Source organism: Balaenoptera borealis (assembly GCF_965194805.1).
Source record: "Balaenoptera borealis genome assembly, chromosome: 16".
In the NCBI taxonomy this organism is placed as follows: Eukaryota; Metazoa; Chordata; class Mammalia; order Artiodactyla; family Balaenopteridae; genus Balaenoptera; species Balaenoptera borealis.
The window spans coordinates 20,785,727-20,805,598 of NC_138872.1; the positions used below are offsets into that span (position 1 = coordinate 20,785,727).

At 41.5% G+C, this 19,872-nt stretch overlaps 1 long non-coding RNA gene across 1 annotated transcript; it reads left to right on the plus strand.

The window, feature by feature from the left end:
• The first annotated feature begins 2,314 nt into the window (after positions 1-2,314).
• LOC309613463 lies at positions 2,315-15,211 on the plus strand. Its single transcript, XR_014235739.1, has 2 exons — positions 2,315-6,811; positions 7,171-15,211. It is a non-coding gene; the product is annotated as an uncharacterized lncRNA (long non-coding RNA).
• Positions 15,212-19,872: the final 4,661 nt, after the last annotated feature.

Below are 19,872 nucleotides of genomic sequence, written 5' to 3' on the forward strand. Positions count from 1 at the left end.
CTCCATTTGCCATGCATAAGCTCATCCTACAGCTCCAGCTTGCTGTGACCCAGTCCCCAAGTATAACCCCCCGTGCATCCCTGAATGACAGCCTTCTCTTATTCTCTCACTTGGAGCCATAAGTAACAAAGAGTTCTGCCTTTCATCTACCTGAGAGTCAGTGTGTTGTATTCGGTTATCCAAAGAATCTTTAGAGCTTATAAAACACATGTATCCAAAGGCCTTGTCCTGCCTAGTCACTGCCATCCCTTGGGAACTAGACGCCCCCTTCCAAAACTACCAGGAATGTCTGTGCATTTATTTTATATCGCAAATCATTTTGTTTTCTGGGATGATTTCTCAAGCCTCCTGAGAAGCCATTTTAGCTAAAATTCTAGCTAATATTCGCTCAGTGGATCATTACTTCCACCTCTGGCATGTGAGGGTACTGTTTGGGATGTGGGACCTGCAGAGGCCCTGAGGGGTCCCACTTTGTATCTGAGGCACCCTCTGCCCCCTCTGAGAGCTCAGGCCCACAGACAGCTGCAGAGCCCGGTAAGGATGCCACCCTCAAAATATCTGCAGGATAGACTATGGCAAAAGCAAGGAAACTCCATTCCACCTTTTCATATTTGTAAATATTCTTCTTTTTCTTCCTCCACCTTCTCTGCTTCCCAGGTTTGCTTCCTTCCTGAAAAGAAGATCACGTCATACTTTCCTTTTCCTCCCAGTCCTTGAGACAGACTTTCTCCTCAAAGAGTGTAAACACTTTTATAACCACTAAATGGTCGATTCTGAGAAAATACCGAGAATTCGGAGTAACACTGAAAGGTCTTGTTGGGATCTCCAGGATAGATTTGTGTCATTGGGAAGATAGAAAGGGGCCATGAGAAAGGGCCAGTGGGGGGCCTAAAGCAGACAGAAGGTCCCCTGATTCATATGGGTAAAGGCCAGATCTTGTGGGACAGAGCACCCCCAGGGAAATTCAAAATGGGAGAAGTTCACGGAAATTCCTAATGAGAGAATTTTATCAGTGGCAATTCAAACCAAGTTCTCTGGCAGATGTGCCACACTGCGAAGACAGTTTCTATTTCTTGAAGCCACCTTAACCGTAGATTTACAGCTTGGTCTGGGTTACAGAAGACCAGGATGGAGAGGGTCTAGGACACATATACTGTGAAGGCTTTGCTGAAGAACTAAGGACTCTGGTCCTGGAAAAGAGATTATCTGTGCTCGGAAAGAAAGGAATTAGAGCAGTCACTTATTTTAAGATGATGACGATGATAAGAGCTAACATCTACAGAAAGTGTGCATGTGCCAGACACTTTACTTCTTGTACCCCACATCAACGTACCTCATAGGGTAGGTGCTACCATTATGCTCATTGAACCAATGAGGAAACCAAGGCTCAGAGACGTGAAGTGACTTGTCCAGCTCATAACAGCAATAGCCGCCAGAGTCAGGATCCAAACCCAGACCAACCTGGCACCAAAAGCAAGTCTCTTAGCCACTGCCCTACCTTACAAAGAATAGGTGTCCATTGTGACACCAAAACTGCATCAGGGTCCACAATCTGACTTCCTGTGGGGTGTCCTCCAGTGAGACTGCCCAGACTTCAGTTCCTCCAGTCCCTGCCAGCAAAACCCTGGCATGGAAGGAGCCTCAATAACGGCAGCCATGTTGATCTACAGAACAATGGCATGATCAACCTTCAGGATATATTTCTTGATCAACCTTCAGGATATATTTCTATGTGAAAAGTCAGGTGGAGAAAAATGTGTGCTTTGATTTGGATTACCCTAGAGGCAGACTAGGAGACAAAGATTTGAGTACAAATAGTTTATTTGAAAGTGATCCCAGAAAACTAGTAAGGCTATGAGAAAGTGAGATCAGGGGGGAAGGGCAGCCAGTAAGTATGTGTTTTCCAGCAAGTTTCCACGGTGGGTAACTGGAGCTTCATACTTCTGGAGAACTCTGAGGGATCGTGTAGAACATTCTGTTGTGTTGATCTGATTTGGAACCATGTACACATTTTACGTAATTATAATGTTATAATTAATTTTATAGATTAATGTGTATTATTTATGTATTAAATTGTAATTTTATAATTACAATTTATAAAGGCAATCACTATTAAAAAATAAACGAATTAAATAAGTGAATAAATCTATGTATTGAGCTGGTGGTACAATCACACAGATAGAAATATGTAGGGTGAATTTTTTTGCGTGTGTGTGTGTGTCGGGTGATTTTAAGATACAGTAATCTGACTGTTCATCCCCTGTGGGATATGCCCAGCCTAAATGAATTTAAAAAAATAAAAAAAAAACTTACACTATGTTCAATAATCATGTCATTGGTGGGAGCGTTACTCTGAGACAGTTCAGTAGGTATAAAATAAATGTGTTTGTCTTTGGGAACTGGAACATTATTCTACAGGAGAAACAGGAAATGCAGATGTAAGATCAAAGAAGGTAAGTAAAAACGATGTCATTTCTTAGTTGGAAGTTTCAATGAAAACTCAAGATATATCTTCTCTTTAAAATGAAATATGTTATGTCCTACCTGTATCCACTGAAAAGCCCTAGAAACAGTGGCGAACCAGTAACAATGAACACCTCAAAACCCAAATTGTGGGTGTCTAAATGTCATTTTCCACTGAAAGAACAAAAGGGTTGTCTAGATTTCGGAGAGAAAACCTACAAGATGAACCTGGAACATATTGTCAAACCAGACAAGAAGAAGCTATCGAAAACCATGTGGTCATGTCAGAAGGACTCAAAAGTGAACTTAAAGAGTCGCCCACAGGCCAAACGCAGGAGACTTTGATCTCAGTAAAAGAACAACTGTGACGGATTGAAATCCATCAAATACTTCTTTAAAATCCATGCATGCAACATGATAGTCATAACACAATAAGCTCACTGGTGTCCTACATCGAATACTAGAGGAGCAACTCATTATTTTGAAAACCAGAAAATAAAGAAATCAAGCATTAACTTGTCTTTCCCATATAAACTGTATCTCAGGATGACAAATAGTTGATGAGAAGAAGCTTTTCTTTAAAAAGTGATTCAGAAAATGAATGAAAAAGAATGATGGGATTAAAATTATTGTTGATTAAAATGATCATCAGTGGTTGCTACCATCAGAAGAGCCAACCAGACTTCCTAACATACAGTACACTGTACCATGAAGTATGAAGTATTTTTGCCAAAAACCAAAACCTGAACCTGATCAAAATTCTAGATCTAACTTCTAATTTACAGGAAATACCAGGGCCAAAGGAACATTTCAACCACACCACTAAAATGCAAACAGCAAAATGCAGACTATGGGGAATTCTTTAAGACAAACAATTCAGTTTTTTTTAACAAGTAAATCTCAAAGGGGAAAAAAATGTAGATCAAAAGAGACTTAAAATACCTATGAACCAATTGCAATATATACACCACATTTGGATCCTGATTCAAACAAATAAATTACTTCAAAAATTATATAATAAAATTGGGAAATTTGAACAGATTGGATAATAAATAATTATTATTAATATTTTGGGATATGATCAAAGTATTTTGCTCGTTTTCAAGAAATAATCTGTATATTATAGAGATACATGCTGAAGCATTTAGAGAAGAAATAATATTTGGGATTTGCTTCAAATAATACAGGAGGGAGGGAGGATACAGAAAAACAAGATTGGGCACTAGTTAATAATTTTTTAAGCAGAGCAAAGGGTGCATGGCTAGAGGTCTGTTATACAAACGTGTCTACCTGATTTCTGCTTAATATTTTTCATCATACAACTTAAAATTACACACACACACACACACACATATATTAAAAGTTAACAGTGGCCAATTTTGCTGCAGAGAAGAAGGGGTGGAACTGAGCTAAGCAGAGGCAAATCTGGAGCAAGCAGAGTCAGTCCAAAGCATCCTTTGCCTCTGCAGAAGAGGTAGGTTTGGTGTCATCCAAGATTGTGAAGACCTCACAGAGCTGCCTGGGCAGGAACTCAAGAGCCTGGACCTTGGCATCAGGCAGGTCACCCAGCTTCGTTACTTAGTTATATAGAGGTGCTCCAGTGCCCTCATCTGACGGGTGGGGACCACAGTGGTATCCACCTGGTCCATGGTGGAGAGGCTCAGATGAGCTGATGCGTGGATGATCTTAGCAAAGCTCCTGCTACACAATTAATAACCGATATAATTATCTTCATCTTCCCTGTGAGCTACCTTGGCCCAAAGAGATGTTGTTGGCACAGTAACTCAGAGGAACCACAGCTGGTGTCCCAGACTCCGGACCTGTCTGCATCCCTCATTGGTCTTCCTTAGCAGCTTCTGGTTATAGTAGCCAATTGGAAAAACGAATGGAGCACTTATCTCAAACCCCCATTTTCCAGAGCCTCCACTCTCCCCCATTCCCTCGTTTTCTCTCTTGTTCTCTCTCTGTTTTTTCCTCCATCCTTTCTTCTTTCCTTCTTTCTCCAAAGCAGCACTTTCCAGGTGACAAGTGAAGCAATAATCTAAGCAATAATTTAACTCCTTGCTTCCTGCTTTAAAATCCCCTAATTACTGGGTAATGGGTCCACAGGGGCATTTGGGCTGGGTGAGCTCTGCCCTGCAAGCACAGCTATAGGGCATCGGTCTGCTCCCTAACAGCACTCTGAAGTTCACCCTTATAAACGTGTCACTGAGCCTGTAATTGAGTGACTGGTCATTAGGTTCCACGAGCGGTACCTGTGGGTCACCGATCACTCAGGGGTGATGGATCTTTCTCCAATACCTCAGCTGGGCTGGCTACAGAGTTCTCTATCACCTCTGAGCAGAGCATTACCCTCCAGGAAGTCTACAGCGAGCCCCGGTGGGCTACCTTAAGCTTGGACTTCCACGGGGAAGTACCAGACAGAGGAGAGGGTAGGGTAGGAACATACATCCTTCTGCTTCCCTCACTGACTCTCCCAGAAGCCTGTCCTGGGAGGGTCTTGTAGGAGACACTGAAGCTAAAAGACACCATGAGGCAATAAGGAGTCACTGCAAGAATAACTGCTCTGTAGAGTTAAAGTCGATTTGAGAGCAGGTGCATTGTTGCAAGACAAGGAAAAAAGGATTGGAACTTTGTGTTACTAGACTTAGCTTAATGCACCAGAAATGTCTATCACCTCTGCGCTGTGTTCCCTTGAGTAAGTCACTTGACCTCTCTGTTCCTTGATTTCCTCATTCATGAAATAGAATACTTCCCTTCTACAATTATGCTGAAGATTATCTGAGATAATACATATTAAAGTGTCTAACAGTGTCCGGCACCCAGTAGGCATTCAGCAAATATTAGCTCATTCTAAATAAACTTACCATTTTTCCTCTGCTTCCATCAGAAATGCTCTTTTGTCTTTTTGATGATGATGGAGACACAATAACATAGTGGCTAAGGGCACAGGCTCTGAAGCGAGGCTGATTAGAATCAAATTCTGACTCTACCGCTTAATCGCAATGTGACCCTGAACAAGTTACTTAACCTCTCTGAGCCTCAGCTTCCTCCTTCGTAAAATGGAAATATTAACAGTAGCCAGTAGCCATCTCAAAGAGTTCCTGTAGGGATTAAATGAGATCATACACGTAAATTACTTAACATAGTAATTGGCAAGTAGTTGGAAGTAATCTTTCAATAAATACTGGCTCTTTTTATGGGGCCCCTGTTTAAGGAAATGAGGAAGAAAAAACAACCTTATTCATACTCCATCATTAAATATAATATCTTGAAGTTAAAAGTGCCAAGGAAGTTCAACTTTTAAAAAATTTAAATCTACCTCCGATTATACCTACCTGAAAGAGTCCCTAGCCCATTTAGGGGAATAAGCCTTGAGGAAGAGAACAGCTAATGCAGAATAAAATCAGTCTCTTGTTTAGTGCTAGACTGAGTGATACAGAGTGGAAATCCCGCAGGGGTCTGAGAAGGAAAAGATAGCTGTGGGGAAGAAAAGGATCCAGGAGAGATGGGACTATTCTGGGCTATAAGAACGGCAGGGTGAGATGGCAGGTAGAGGTGAGCTGGGGGAGGAAGCATCCAGATGGGGCCATGGGAGTGAAAACCCACAGGCAGGGACATGAGGGCGTGAGGAGTCTAGCTTGCTGACCCCCAGGGTTTGCGCTAGGAAGGAGTAACTAGGTAATTCCACAAGCCAAAAATATATAGTGAAAGCCTATTCTGTGATGAGCATTAAATTAAATATTTCATTGGTTCCCATATTAACTCAGTATAGGGTGGACTCACATTTTTAGTCCATTCTGCTACACACTAACCACCTTCCGGACAACACATTTGGATTCTCGAGCGTCAGGACAAGGTGGCCCTGCCCAGGGACCAACCCTGCAGCTTGGGCAACATTTGCACCTTCACCTGCGCACCAACATCTTCGTGATCTCCTGTTGGTATATTTCACTTTGCTTTTGTCATGTTATACTACTGAGTGCCAAAAAGGGGGAAATGCAAAGGCTGATATTAGTTCTAAGAAACACAGGTTTCAGGAAAGTGAAGCACTTAAAACAAAGATGGACCTACTTTGGCATTCCCAAAGCAGAAGAGATTTCATTCCAAGTTACCCTCTTTTCTTCAATTGGTCAACTGTATATTCAGTTATGGAGGAAAGGATGAAAACATATTCGTAGTTAACAAATACTCATTTAGAGCTAAGTGCCACGCACTGCTTTAAGCAATTTACAAATATTAACTCTTTTAAAAATTAAAGAAACTAATAAAAACCATGAGGACGTATTAAACAAATACATTGAGGGACATTCTGAAAAATAAATGCCCACTCTTTAAAAATGTCAAGGTTGGGCTTCCCTGGTGGCGCAGTGGTTGAGAATCTGCCTGCCAATGCAGGGGACATGGGTTCGAGCCCTGGTCTGGGAAGATCCCACATGCCGCGGAGCAACTAGGCCCATGAGCCACAACTACTGAGCCTGCGCGTCTGGAGCCTGTGCTCCGCAACAAGAGAGACCACGATAGTGAGAGGCCCGCGCACCACGATGAAGAGTGGCCCCCGCTTGCCACAACTAGAGAAAGCCCTCGCACAGAAACGAAGATCCAACACAGCCATAAATAAATTAATTAATTAATTAATTTAAAAAATAAATAAATAAATAAATAAAAGAGAAACTTCCAAAAAAAAAAAAATGTCAAGATGTCAAGGTTAATCAAAGGCAAAGAAAGAATGAGGAAATATTCCATATTAAAGGAGACTAAAGAACATGACAATGAAATGCAATGAACTATCTTTGTTTGGATCCTGGATCAGAAACTTACATTATTTATTTATTTATTTATTTATATTTTAATTTTTATTTTTTTGCTATAAAAAACATTAGAGTAACAATTGGAAAATTTTGAATAAGGTCTGTAGAATATTTAATTTTACTATACTAATGCTAGCCAATTTCCTGATTTTCATAATGTTTCTGTGGTAACGTAAGAGAATGTCCTTGTCTTTAGAAAATGCAAACTAATATATTTTAGGGGTAAAGGAGCATCACGTCCACATTTTACTCTGAAAATGGCTCATAAAGAAATAATAAAAGTGAAAGTGGTTCATAAAGAGAAAAAGATAAAGCAAATATGAACATACTAACATTTGAGGAAATAAGAGTGAAGGTATACAGGAATTCATTTTATTATTTTCACATTTTTTTCTATAAGTCTGAAACTATTCAACACAAAATTAAAAATAATAGAAAATATGTAATGAAAAATTGTTTCTAAACAATACAGTATTATTTTAAATTTTAGAAAGTATTTTTCTCTCTGGGACCAAACACCAATTAAACTTAGAAATATTGGCTGGTTTTTGAAATTTTCATGTATGCCTTTAGGAAGGTGCTATGTGAAAAACAAGAGACAACACTGACAAGGAAATTCTTCTGCAGGAATTCAAGTGAGAGATGAGGTTGGCCTGAACTAATGTGGCGTCTATGGATTGGGGAAGGTCTGTGTAAATACAGAAGATACTTGGAACAAAGACTTCCCTGGACTTGGTGGCTAATTAAATATGGCCAGAAAGTGAGGGAGAAGAGGAACCTGAGGATTTAAGCCTTGGGAACCTGGGGAATCCCAGCACTTGACAGACCTAGAACTGGAACAGGAGCCTGATGACTGAGGTTACCTTCTACCTCTGCTACAATTTTACTGTATGATCTTGGGCAAGTCACTTACACTTGCTGGATCCCATTGGTAAAAAGATGCTTTTGGGTGGAGTGATTCCTGCCTTCCCATCCTAAAAGCATTTTCTACGAATCAGTGTCAGGAAGAGCAACAGCCAATGGGCAGAGAGGTGACTAGGAGCTCAGGTTGTAGTGTTGTATAATGTTCAAGGTGACACCATTTGAATGGAAATCCAAGGAATATTAGCTTACAACTTACAAAATTGCTGTTTTTGTAAGACAAACATGTTCAAATGTTTTCAATTCCAAATGGCTTAACCTAATATGAGAAATGTAAGACTGGAACTGAAAGAAGCCAGAGATGGATTTGCAGGGGTGGAAACCCCACTAGGTGAAAGTGAGAGCTTTCTGAAGATGGAAGAGTGTGGAGGAAGAAGAGAATAGAGCCCAGGATAAAACTTGGTTGGTTACAGAGATTACATGAGTTCATTAATCACAAAAATGAATATTTATTGGAACCCAGCTCTGGGCCAGGCATTCTGCCAATGGTACAAATCCAGAAGTGAGTTAAGCAGGTGCCTTCCCTTGAGCTCTCAAAGATCTTAGTGTAGAAGAGAAAGAGGAGCCAGGAGGCAAGTATAACTATAGCTACTATTAACATCGCTATTTACTGATCACTTACTGTATTGTCGTGTACTTGGATGAAAGCCAGACATGGTGCCCTTGGTTTTCACCGCACCCATCTTAGCACTTCATCAGATGACCCCTGCCCAAGATCCAGATGCAGAATACATTAACGGTAAATGGATATTTTATTGAAGACACCCTAAGGAGATGGGAGGGAAAGCTTCACATTACTCCCCATACACAAGAAACGTGAACAAATTCCCTGTTCTTCTCCCCAACATCCCAGTTTTGTGTAATATGTTCCTTTCTCCTGCCTACTGCCTTGTCTCTCTACTCTCTCTACTTGACCATGGCGTTGGCCTCTCCAAAACCACTCTGTGACCCCGTGCAATCTCATTCCTGCCTTTAGCTTGGGTATCCCACTCATCCCAGCAGGGACCAAAATGAAACTCTGTTGCCCTTGAGGCATATGCCTTGGGGAATCTTCTCCGCACCTTCCCCCGATCCCAAGTTGCTTATCAAAGTGTTCCTTATGGATGAATTCTTCAATTCATCAAATTCCGGCCTCATGAAGGAAGCAGAAGGAGAGGCAGGGAAAAGATTCTGTACTGAGAATGTAAAATTTCCAGAAGATATGAAGAAGGCAAAAGGGGCAGTGAGAGGGAGAGAGGTTTTTCTCCCTACCCACCCATTATCTTTAAATCTCACCTCAACCCTGAACAAGGTATTATCTAGTTTTTTTAAAGATGTAAACTGATGTCCCAGGAGCATAAGTAACTTGTTTAAGGCCATAAACAAGGATATGGCAGTGCTGGGATTCAAACCCAGGCATGCTGGACCCTTCCCACTTCACATCACTGATAAGGAACAGGGGAGGTAACGAAACTGGACAGATTCAGTGAAATCCTAGACTAAGACCCTTTGTGTATGCCTCTTGAGAAGCTAGGGATGGACCAATTTCTGCAGATGTGTGGGGAAAGGTAGGTTCTGGTTGCCTTCCTTTCCATAACTGGGCTTCTTATCTTTCATGATAGAAATAAGAAACCAAAATCATTTGAATTACTTGTAGTGTAAGAGTTCATGGGTTCCTAATAAAGATGTCTCCTAAAAGGAACTATATGAATTGACGGTACTCACTTTCTCTGCTCAGAAATTATTAGGCATCCTCTGAATAAGAGAGACTATCAGAAAAGGGAGATTTGAGGCAAGAGTCGGGCCTCTGGCTCAAACCTGGCCACAAGCTTTCTGTACCTGGACAAAGGATGAACTTGCTCTGTGTGTCCATTTCCCTGGGAGTAAAACAGACCTACTAATGCCTTCTCTTGCCTCTTCAGAAGGTGTGTATATTGAAATAATACACATAAAAGAAATTTAAACCGCATAAAGAAGCTTAGAACTAAAAACATGATCACCTTTAAATAGAATGAATCGATATTTTATGTGTTTAGAAAGTTTTAAAGTGTTCCTGCAATGCCCAGGGTAGTCAGTACCTGGAACATAAGGGTTCTAGCTTCTTTCTAGAGTGAGATTCTTGAATATCTTAATACCTATGACATCCTTTCCTTACCGTAAAAGCCAGGTCCGGAGTTTGCCAAAGAGCTGTCTTCTTTCCAGACATGGCACAAGGACCCAAGATTGCACTTGCCACTCACTACTTCTGAGTACTTAAGACACAGTGATAGTCTGAAGGCCAGAAGAAGAAAGAACCTCTAGTAAACCATGATTCCGATGTCATTACCAGGGAAAAAATAGGCACTGGAGACCTCCAGGGAACACGCACCAGGTCCTCTTCCCCCTCCTCACTCTCCTGTGCAATCTATAGTACCTCACCATTCAAGGAAGGCAGACCAGTTTTGCATGCCAGCAAAGCCAGGTATACAGTGTTAAAGCCTTCAGGAACTTTACCCCATGTGTGGCAGGTGAATAAGACTGGTTCTACAGAGATCATCTCCAGCCTGTCTCTCACCTTTTAGAAATGCAGCCTCCCCTGGTAGGTCACAAGAGCCTGCTCTGGGGAGTACCAATCATGGGGTGAGGGATGGTTGTCCTATAGCAGGTCACCAGCATTCTTCTGGCTTACTGAGCCCCAGAACTTGGACCCCACTGAGAGCTGACGGCTGATCCATAGGGCTCAAGTCCAATAAGCACTGTGATTTCTCTACATTAAGGACCCCTTCAATCTGCTCTGTCATACTCCCCTGCCCAGACACTGGTAAAAGCTCCACTTTCTCACAAAATATCTGTACTATACTTTACCCCTAAGATGGCATGAGTTGGCATGAAAATAGTAATGATTATTATCTTCCATTGAGTTCTTATAGGTCAATCTCACTTATGAATACAGATTTAAAAACGTAAGTTCTACTATGTGTTGGGCTATGTGCTTTATTGGATTATTGAATTTATATAATAATAAATACCATCATATTCCTACTTTGCAGAGGTGAAAACTGAGGATCATAGAGGAATCAAATCTAGGAAGTGACAGAGATGCATTTTGAACCCAGGCCGTTTGATTACAGAACCTAAACTTTTAACCACTAAGTTACATGTAATTAAATTATATATCAATTTCTTTTATTGAGACGTGCATGTCACAAAATATAGTGTTTTTGTTACCTTGTATACATACTATAAATGGCTATATGACCTATCTATCGGTGGTAGAAATTCAGGAAATTTTTATTTTCAGCTTTGTGCTTTCTTTATTGAGTTTTTACTGTGAGTGTGTGTTACTTTAAAATTAATTACTTTGGCTTGTTGCAAATATTTATATAAGTACAAGGAATAATATACCAATACTAACCACTCAAATTTAACAAATACTATTATGTCATATTGGCTTCATAGGAAATAAAACGTTCCAAATAGAAATGAGAAACTCCCCATTCCACCACCACATCTTTTCATGCCTCCAAACTCACCAGTATCCTACTGTTGGAGTGTTGCCTTCTCATCTGTGTTTTTATGTCTTTCCTACATATGTATATATTTGTATCAAGAAAAAACATACTACATATGTATGTTTCTATAAATAACATATAGTAATCCTGTTGGCTTTTCATGTGTAGCTTCCTTCCCCAGGCATCTGCAGCTGGCTTTCCTCTCCTCTGCTAAGTTATTCACTGTACTCAGTCCACATTCTGTAAAACTTGTATGGTTCAAGATTACAGATGTCTCTTACTTTCATCAAAGATAAAGTTTGTACTTCTGTCTATTGTTCTTTGTGTTGTTTTAGGCTGCTTTCAAAAGGAGGAGGGGAGTATGAAACCAGATATCTCTGATCCTTTTTCTGCATCTATGTTAAAGAGCATATGGTTTTCTTCTTTGGTCTGATAATAGTATGAGTTACATTAATAGGTTTTCCAACATTAAACCATCCTTGAATTCCTAAGATCAAGTATACTTGGTCATGATGTGGTTTTATTGCTCTTGGTCTTGTTCCTATTGTTGCTGCTACTGTCATTTTGCTGGATTGGTTTGTTAGTATTTTATTTAAGTTTCTTCATCTATATTCATAAATGAGATTGACTTTTAATTCTTCTACTTTTACTGCCCTTTTCCATTTTGATATCAATGTTAATTTGCATCGTTTAATAAGTTGGAAAACTTTCCACCTTTCTGTGTTTTCTCAAATAACTACTCACTGAAATTTTGATAAAAGATATCCATAAAACCATCTGTGCCTAATGCTTTTGTAGGAAGATTTTTTTTTTATTACTGTACAATTTATTTAACGAACATGGACTTATTCATACTTTCTATTTCCTCTGAAGATAATCTGGATCATTTATAATTTTTGAGAAAATTGCCCATTTTATCTATGTTTTCAAATTGATTGATGTAATATTGTTCTTATTATTTTCTTGTTTATACTCCTTGTTTGGCTGTAGTTCTACGCCCATTTCATTTTCAGTATTGTTAAGGTTACCTTCTTTCTTTTTCTATTGTCCAATCTTGCCAAAGGACTGCCTGTATTGCTAGTCTATAAAAACAGAGAAACAAACAAAACTTTTTCTTAATCCAGTGTGTTTTTACATACATACATACACTGCTTTCCTAAATAAAAATGGCAGAACAGAGGTTACATCTGCTTCTACAAAGACACTAGTCTCGCCAACACTTAAGGGGTAAACCAGAGTACCTATAAAAAAGGTGGGTGCTCTTTTTTACCAGCCTTGGGTATAATTTCTGCGGGTACAACAAATCCTGCTCAAGGCACTATCCCCCTCAATGGAGGCAATCAAGCTCATGATTTGGAATCAGATGCACTTGTGTTCAAATGCTTTCCCTTCCTACATGGGTGACCTTGAGCAAATGGAGGTAAAGATACCCATCTCAAAGGCTTTGGTAAGGATTACCTGGAAGAGTCAGGATGGATGAGGGAGTGAGTGTGAGAACTAGAGCTGGGGAAACCTGGGTTTGAATCCCAGCTTAATCTCTTGCTGGCCCTGAGCATCCTACTAGTTTGTAAAACTGAGATAAAAATATACTTACCTCCAATTTTTGTAGGAATTTAATTGTATTTTGCATGGTGCTTAACACAGAGAGAGCAAATATTTAAGAATTGCTGTTGTTACTAACACAATTATTCTCAGCCTTATTTGCGTGATGGCCTTAGTTCAAGGCTATTCAGAGTGCAGACTTGGAGTCCCCTTTCCTTCACTCCACTCTTGGCTGAAGCTGGACACGATGAGGTCAGTGCAGATCTGGCAGGTCTAAACTTGGCTCCGCTCTGGTCCCAGAAGCCAGCACGTTCACCCTAACAGCTGCTCCCAGCAAGTAGTAAGTCTCACATTTCTAAGGAGTAGAATGTGGGTTTGAAAATACAGAATCCCATAATCAGTGATTCCCTAGACATTCTATCAAAACTCTCAGGAGTAAAATTATAACCAAGGCTAGTAAAATTATACCCTGTGTCTGCTTGTATAACATGGTGGTTTTTAAACTGAGCTCCCCAAAGTCCTAGAGATTCCATAAACCAACCTTCCTTTTTCCCCTACCACACACTAATGGTAGACAGAACACCATACTCTTGCATCTCAGTTCACCCAGAATTTTAGATAATGACCCTGAATACAAACCTTCACTTGAAGAAAGGTTTCCACTGCTTAAAGCACACCCAGGACTGTGAAACACAAATGTCTTTCAGAGCCAAGATTTTCAAACTGCCTTTTAGCCTCATGTTTAAGATGTTTAACATAGAGGAAAATATCATGAACCCCTTTGGGTCTCAGCTTCCATATCTATAAAATAAGAAAGATGAGAACTATCTGACAGCACTGTGTGAGGCGGAAATGAAGAAATCCACATGAAACTGTAGTATGAACTGTGGAATCATGTACACATGTTAAAAGTTATTTCACATACACGCACATACACACACACACACACCCCCCAACATCTTTGGCTCCTTTTAGCCTAGCACTTTCCCCTCCTGGAAACATGCCTAAGTTATCTAGAGAGAGTGCGATGAAGTGAGGAAGGCTGAAGGAGACGAAGAATAAGCATTTAACAAGCCCAAGGAGGATCTGGCAAAGTCGTGGAAGAAGCAGAAGAAAGCAAACAGTGAAAGAGATTGATGCTACAGAGGCAGATGTTGACGTGTCAGGGTTGAGCAGTTCTCAAGGATCTCTGGGCTGCTTCTCACCAGTTTTTCCTAGTTGAAGCCGGAGCAGCACTTCTTTCCCCTCCACCACCCCACTGGCAATGGCAAAGAGGGGCCTATGGGCAGCTTCTATACAGAATCACAAGAGCCAGAGCAATCCCTGAACCATGCAGTTGGGGTGGCAGCTGTCAGACGAGCCAGGGGGCAGGAGGGCTGACTCTGGGTTACCTATCGGTCCAGTTGAGAGGGGTGTGTTCAGACTACGAGGACAATGTGGGCACATTGGTTTCATTTCATGAGCATATCCAACTGATAGGCGGTGGTTGCCTGGAACATCACATTGCTCACTAGCTCCGTGATCGAATAGTGATGTCTGTTACGGGCAAAGGATGAAGGAGGGTAGTATCTATGCCATGTATTTGAACCTTACACTAGATAGAATTGTCTCCTCTTCCCTTCTCCCAAGCACCATCTCCACAGAGGATGTGTTCTGATTTGGCTAAAATTATGTGCCAAACACTGTGTCAGATGCTTTACTTGTATTAGCTCATTTAATCGGCCCAAAACAGTGGTAGGCTAACTGCGGTTATTTTTGTTTTTCTTAAGCCCTTATCTTCTAGAAATACATATGATGTGTTAATGGACAAAACACAATATTTCTGAATCTGATGTCCACTTCATAACAATCCAGGAGTGGTAGTAGGTAGGGTACAGTTGGAAAAAGAATGGCCATGAGTTCATAACTGGCCAGGTGACTGGTACACGGAAGTTCATTATGCAGGCTTATAACTTTTGTGTAAGTTTAGTGTATGTTTGAAATTTTCAATATAAGAGTTTTTTTTTTTTTTAAAAACCCTGTTAGATATTTATGATATTAGCCCCATTTATGTGCATGAAAACTGGGGCTCAGAGATTAATTACATTCCTAAGGTCAAAGAGTTAGTAGGCAGACTATGGTGGATGTCAAGTTAGCCTGCCCAGAGGCCCTTCAAGTGAATTACTCGCTGCCCATCTGTAGGGGGGACAGTCCAGGGAGAAACTCCAGAGGTTCAGCCCCTTCAGTGTCTGTCTCAGCTGCACAGAACCCTGTCACCCAAGGTTGCGGCCTTCCTCATGAAGCTCACATCCCATGGTGGAGCAAAGCAAGATTATAAAGGCTCGGTTATTTCGACTTAACACAGGACAACTCAGACAGGCAACGCTCTCTCCTGGGTTGGCCCAGCCTATGCTGGACGTGCATCACAAGTTGACTTTTCCTTCTGCCCGGTCCTGCTGTTCCTCCTGCCTTTCATAGGAGCTGATCCCAAAAAGCATCTTGCACATTGACCTCCATCTCATCATCACCTTCTGGGAACCGAACCTGAGCCAGGAGAGCTGAGATCTGAGCCCGGATCTGTCTGACTGTGCAGCATGTTTGAACCTGCCAGGAAGGGGGCAGTTATCAGTGTTCAACCCCCGACCCGCTGCCCCAGCCCCGTGCTGAGGAGACCTACATAGACCAGGACATGAACAGGACATGGACAGGGCATAGATCATGAACATGGAGAGACAAAATGTTAACACTAGTCTCGAGTCTAGAACTTTCTGAGCAGCAGGAGAGCACAGCTGCTAAGTTCAGAGAAGACCTTCCCTGGCATCAGTCCCCAGGAGGCCCAGCTGGGTGGAGTTGCAAGAACACTTTGAAGGCAGGAGTTCATGCCCTGACCCGGGAAGCCCACCCGAGGCTTCCCAGCAGCCCAACCTCAGAGGCCAGGCCCACTCCCCACACTTCTACTTGGAAGCAACTCAGCGAGACGCCCAAGCCAGCAGGTGGCTCTAAAAATACCCCATGCCTTCAGAAATCTCATTTCCATTCCTGGCCTCTGGTTTGCATGGCAAAGAGAACAGTTTTTCTGGAATGAATTATTCCCTCTGTGCAGATGTCTTCAAAGGTTTATAATCCAAAACGGGCTCTCCAAGACCCAGCCTCCACAGGCTGCCCGTGCACACAGGAAGTCACTCCTTTGCGGGCACAGATGGGCTTCTGAAAATGTATGAACAGTGCTGATGTGACAGAAAGTGCTGGTTGTGGGGGAAGGAGTCAAGTGTCCCTGATGGCTGGATCACGGGGGAGCTCTGAGTACCTTCCGCTTCATCATTTTTTGTTTTGTTTTGTCTGTTTTTTAATTTTTTATTTTATATTGGAGTGCAGTTGATTCACAATGCTGTGTTAGTTTCAGGTGTACAGCACAGTTATTTAGTTGCACATATACATATAATCTCATCTTCACTGAGGTTGAACTGGTTTGCCTAGGACTGTCCCAGCTTTAGCCCTGAACGCCCCGGGTCTGAGAAACCCCTTAGTCTTGGGCAAAATGGCCAGTTGATCACTCTACCCTCACTCACAGTTTGCCAGGGTCTCAAGAAGAAACTAAGGGTCAAAAAGGAGAGGGGTAAGGTCAGTGAACTCCATTAGTGGCCAGTTAGTAATAAGGCCCTTCTCCCTCAATCAAAATGAAAACACACATGTGTGTGTGTATATTATACATGCTATAGATATTAAATATACTATAGATACCATAGATACCATATACATCAGCAAGGTAGCCAATCATTCATCTATCCATTTTTTTAGCAAACATGTATTAAGCGCCTACTGTTTGTCATAGCCAAATAATAGCATGAATTCAGGAGTTCTCGGTCTAATAGGGACAGTTTACCTGCCAAGGTCCATAGAAGGCTTCCTGGCAGGTGTGGAGTGGGTGGGTGGAGTCTGTAAACACTAAAATTACTGCAGAACTCTCTGTGTTAGGGGTCTCCATACCTAAAGAAGTTGAAAAATCCCTGGATACAGAAATAAACCTATAAATAGATAATTACACACTGTTTCTCAAAGTGTGTTTGGTGGACCACAAATACATTCTAGCCTCTTGATCCTCAAAGGGCAGCCCATGAACCAGCAGCATCACGCAGGAGCTTGTTAGAAATGCAGATTCTCTGGCCGGACCCCGGACCCATTGAATCAGAACCTTCTTTTCACCTGATCCCAGGTGATTTGTGTACACGTGAAAGTTTGAAAGGCTCTGGTTCTGGGGCAGCTGCTCACATTGGGTGTCCCCAGTAAACCACACCTTCCAGTGGAAGTGATATTGGGCCGGTTCCAGGCCTTAACAAGACAGAACAGCTTCTGGTTTTGCACTCTTAAGAGCTCTGAGACAACACAGAGAGATCGAGGGACCCAGCGGAGCCAACCCCAGCCAAGCCACCTGCCCAGTGTAGCCACGAGAATGACCCGCTCTGAGAACTGCCCAGCTGAGTCCAGCCCAGATGGCAGAGTTGTCAGTAAAAAAAAAAAAAATCGGTTATTTTTTTAAACTGATGTGAGACCACCCCCAAATCTTCATGGCTTGAAACAACAACCGTGATTTGTCAGTCTCTCCCTCTCCACATAGTCTCTTCCCATTGTCTCTCCGGTGGGTAACTGGACTTCTTACATAATAGCTCAGGGCTCCCTAGTATGCAAAAATGGAAGTTTCCAGGCTTTCTTAAGGCTTAGGCATAGTGTCACTTCTCCTGTATTCTATTGATTAAAGGAAGTCACAGCCCAGCCCAGATTCAAGGGAAGGGCGTGGGTACCTGGAGGCATGATTCTTTGAAGGTTATCAATGTTATAGACTACCAGAGTTCTCAAACGTAGCTGCACGTTATAATGACTTGGAGAGATTTAGAAAGCACTGATACCTAGGTTCCATCTCCAGAGACTCTGATTTTGCTGGTCTGGGATGCATCTTGGGTAGTGGGGTGTTTTTAAGTTCCCTGCTTAACTCTAATATTCAGCAGAGTGTGATAACCGCTGATGCAATGTGCTTGCTAAAAAAGTACAGGTTCTTTTTAGCAGAAGTTCAGACTTCTTGAATCTGAGACTTTGCAGTTGGGGTCCACAGAAGGCTGCCTTCTACAGTGGGTCCCAGTGATCCTCACCTCTTGGAATTCATACTCTTCTGGAACTCCCTCAGTCCAATAGCCCCCAAGGAACTGAATCCTGCCATCAACCATATGAGAAAGTTTGGAAACAGATTATTCCCCAGTCAAGCCTGACACCACAAATTTGGCAGCTATAAAACACCACAAATGTATTATTTCACGGTGTTTGTGGGTCAGGAGTCCAGGCACACATTAACGGAGTGGTGGTCTCATCTGGAACTCTGGGTCTTCTTCCAGGCTCATTCAAGTTGTTGGTAGAATTCAGTCTCTTGCTGTTTTATGATTGAGGCCATGTTTTGCTGGCTGTCAGCTCTAGGTCACTTTCAGTTCCTAGAGGCTGCCCGCAGGTCCTAGTCACGTGGTCCCCTCCATATGCAGTTTACAATATGGCTTTTGCTTTCTTCCAGGTCAGCAGGAGAGCATCTGCTGCTGCTTCTTGTCTCTGTTAAGGCCTCACTTGATAAGGTCAGGTCCACCCAGGATAATCTTTTTATTAACTCAAAGTCAACTGATAGGGACCATAATTTCACCTGCAAAATTCTTTTTCCATATAACGTATCATAATCATGAAAGAACATTCCATCACATTTATGGGTCCTGCCCACACTCACAGGAAGAGGGTTGTATAGGACATATACACCAGGAAGCAGGCCTCTTGGATGCCATCTTAAAAATCTTCCTATTGGAGTATGATTATCCACTCTTTGCTGATAAGAAACTCAAGCCTCAGAGCAGTTAAGTTATTTGCCTTGGGTCACACAGCATTTAAGTAGGGAACCAAACAGATTCCCCTTTTTCAGCCAGCCTGGGCTGCAGACAGATGGAGTCTGAGGCTGACCCCAGATGCAGACTTTTATAGCTTCCAAATATATTTAGATTTTCCTTCTGAGAGGAAGGAGTCACAGCAGAAGGAGAGAATAAAAGTCTGGCTCAAAGATCCACCAACTTAAATGCCTTTAGGAATGAGCCAGGAAATATAAATGGATGAAGCACCCGTGGTGGTTACTATAGCGGGCCCAGCCTAAAGGCACTTAAATTCAATTAAAACACTCACACGTACATATTCTGTCCTTCAAACAAAGCAAATATGCCAGCTGGAATAGCCCTTCTAGCCAATAATTTGCAAATCCAGGTCAAGACTATTTTTCCTCATGACGACTTTGCTGACAGGACCTCAAGGTAGAAAAAAGGCAGAAATAAGAGTCTAGGCCATTTGGGGCAACCCCAGATGAAGGCTAAAGTCAGAACTGCCTACTTCTCAGTTTCCTACCAATTGAGCCAGAGAGATGCAAAATGAGCTTCTAAAAAATTATATATATATAATTATAATTATAATATATACAATATATATACTATAATTATATATAAATATACATAATATATATTTTATATATTATATATATATATATATATATATATATATATATATAAAATATATCTATCATAGTGGCATAGAGTAGAGTTTGGCAAACTTTCTGCAAAGGGCCAGATAGTAAATAGTTTAGATCCTGTAGGCCATGTAGTCTGTGTGTCAATTAT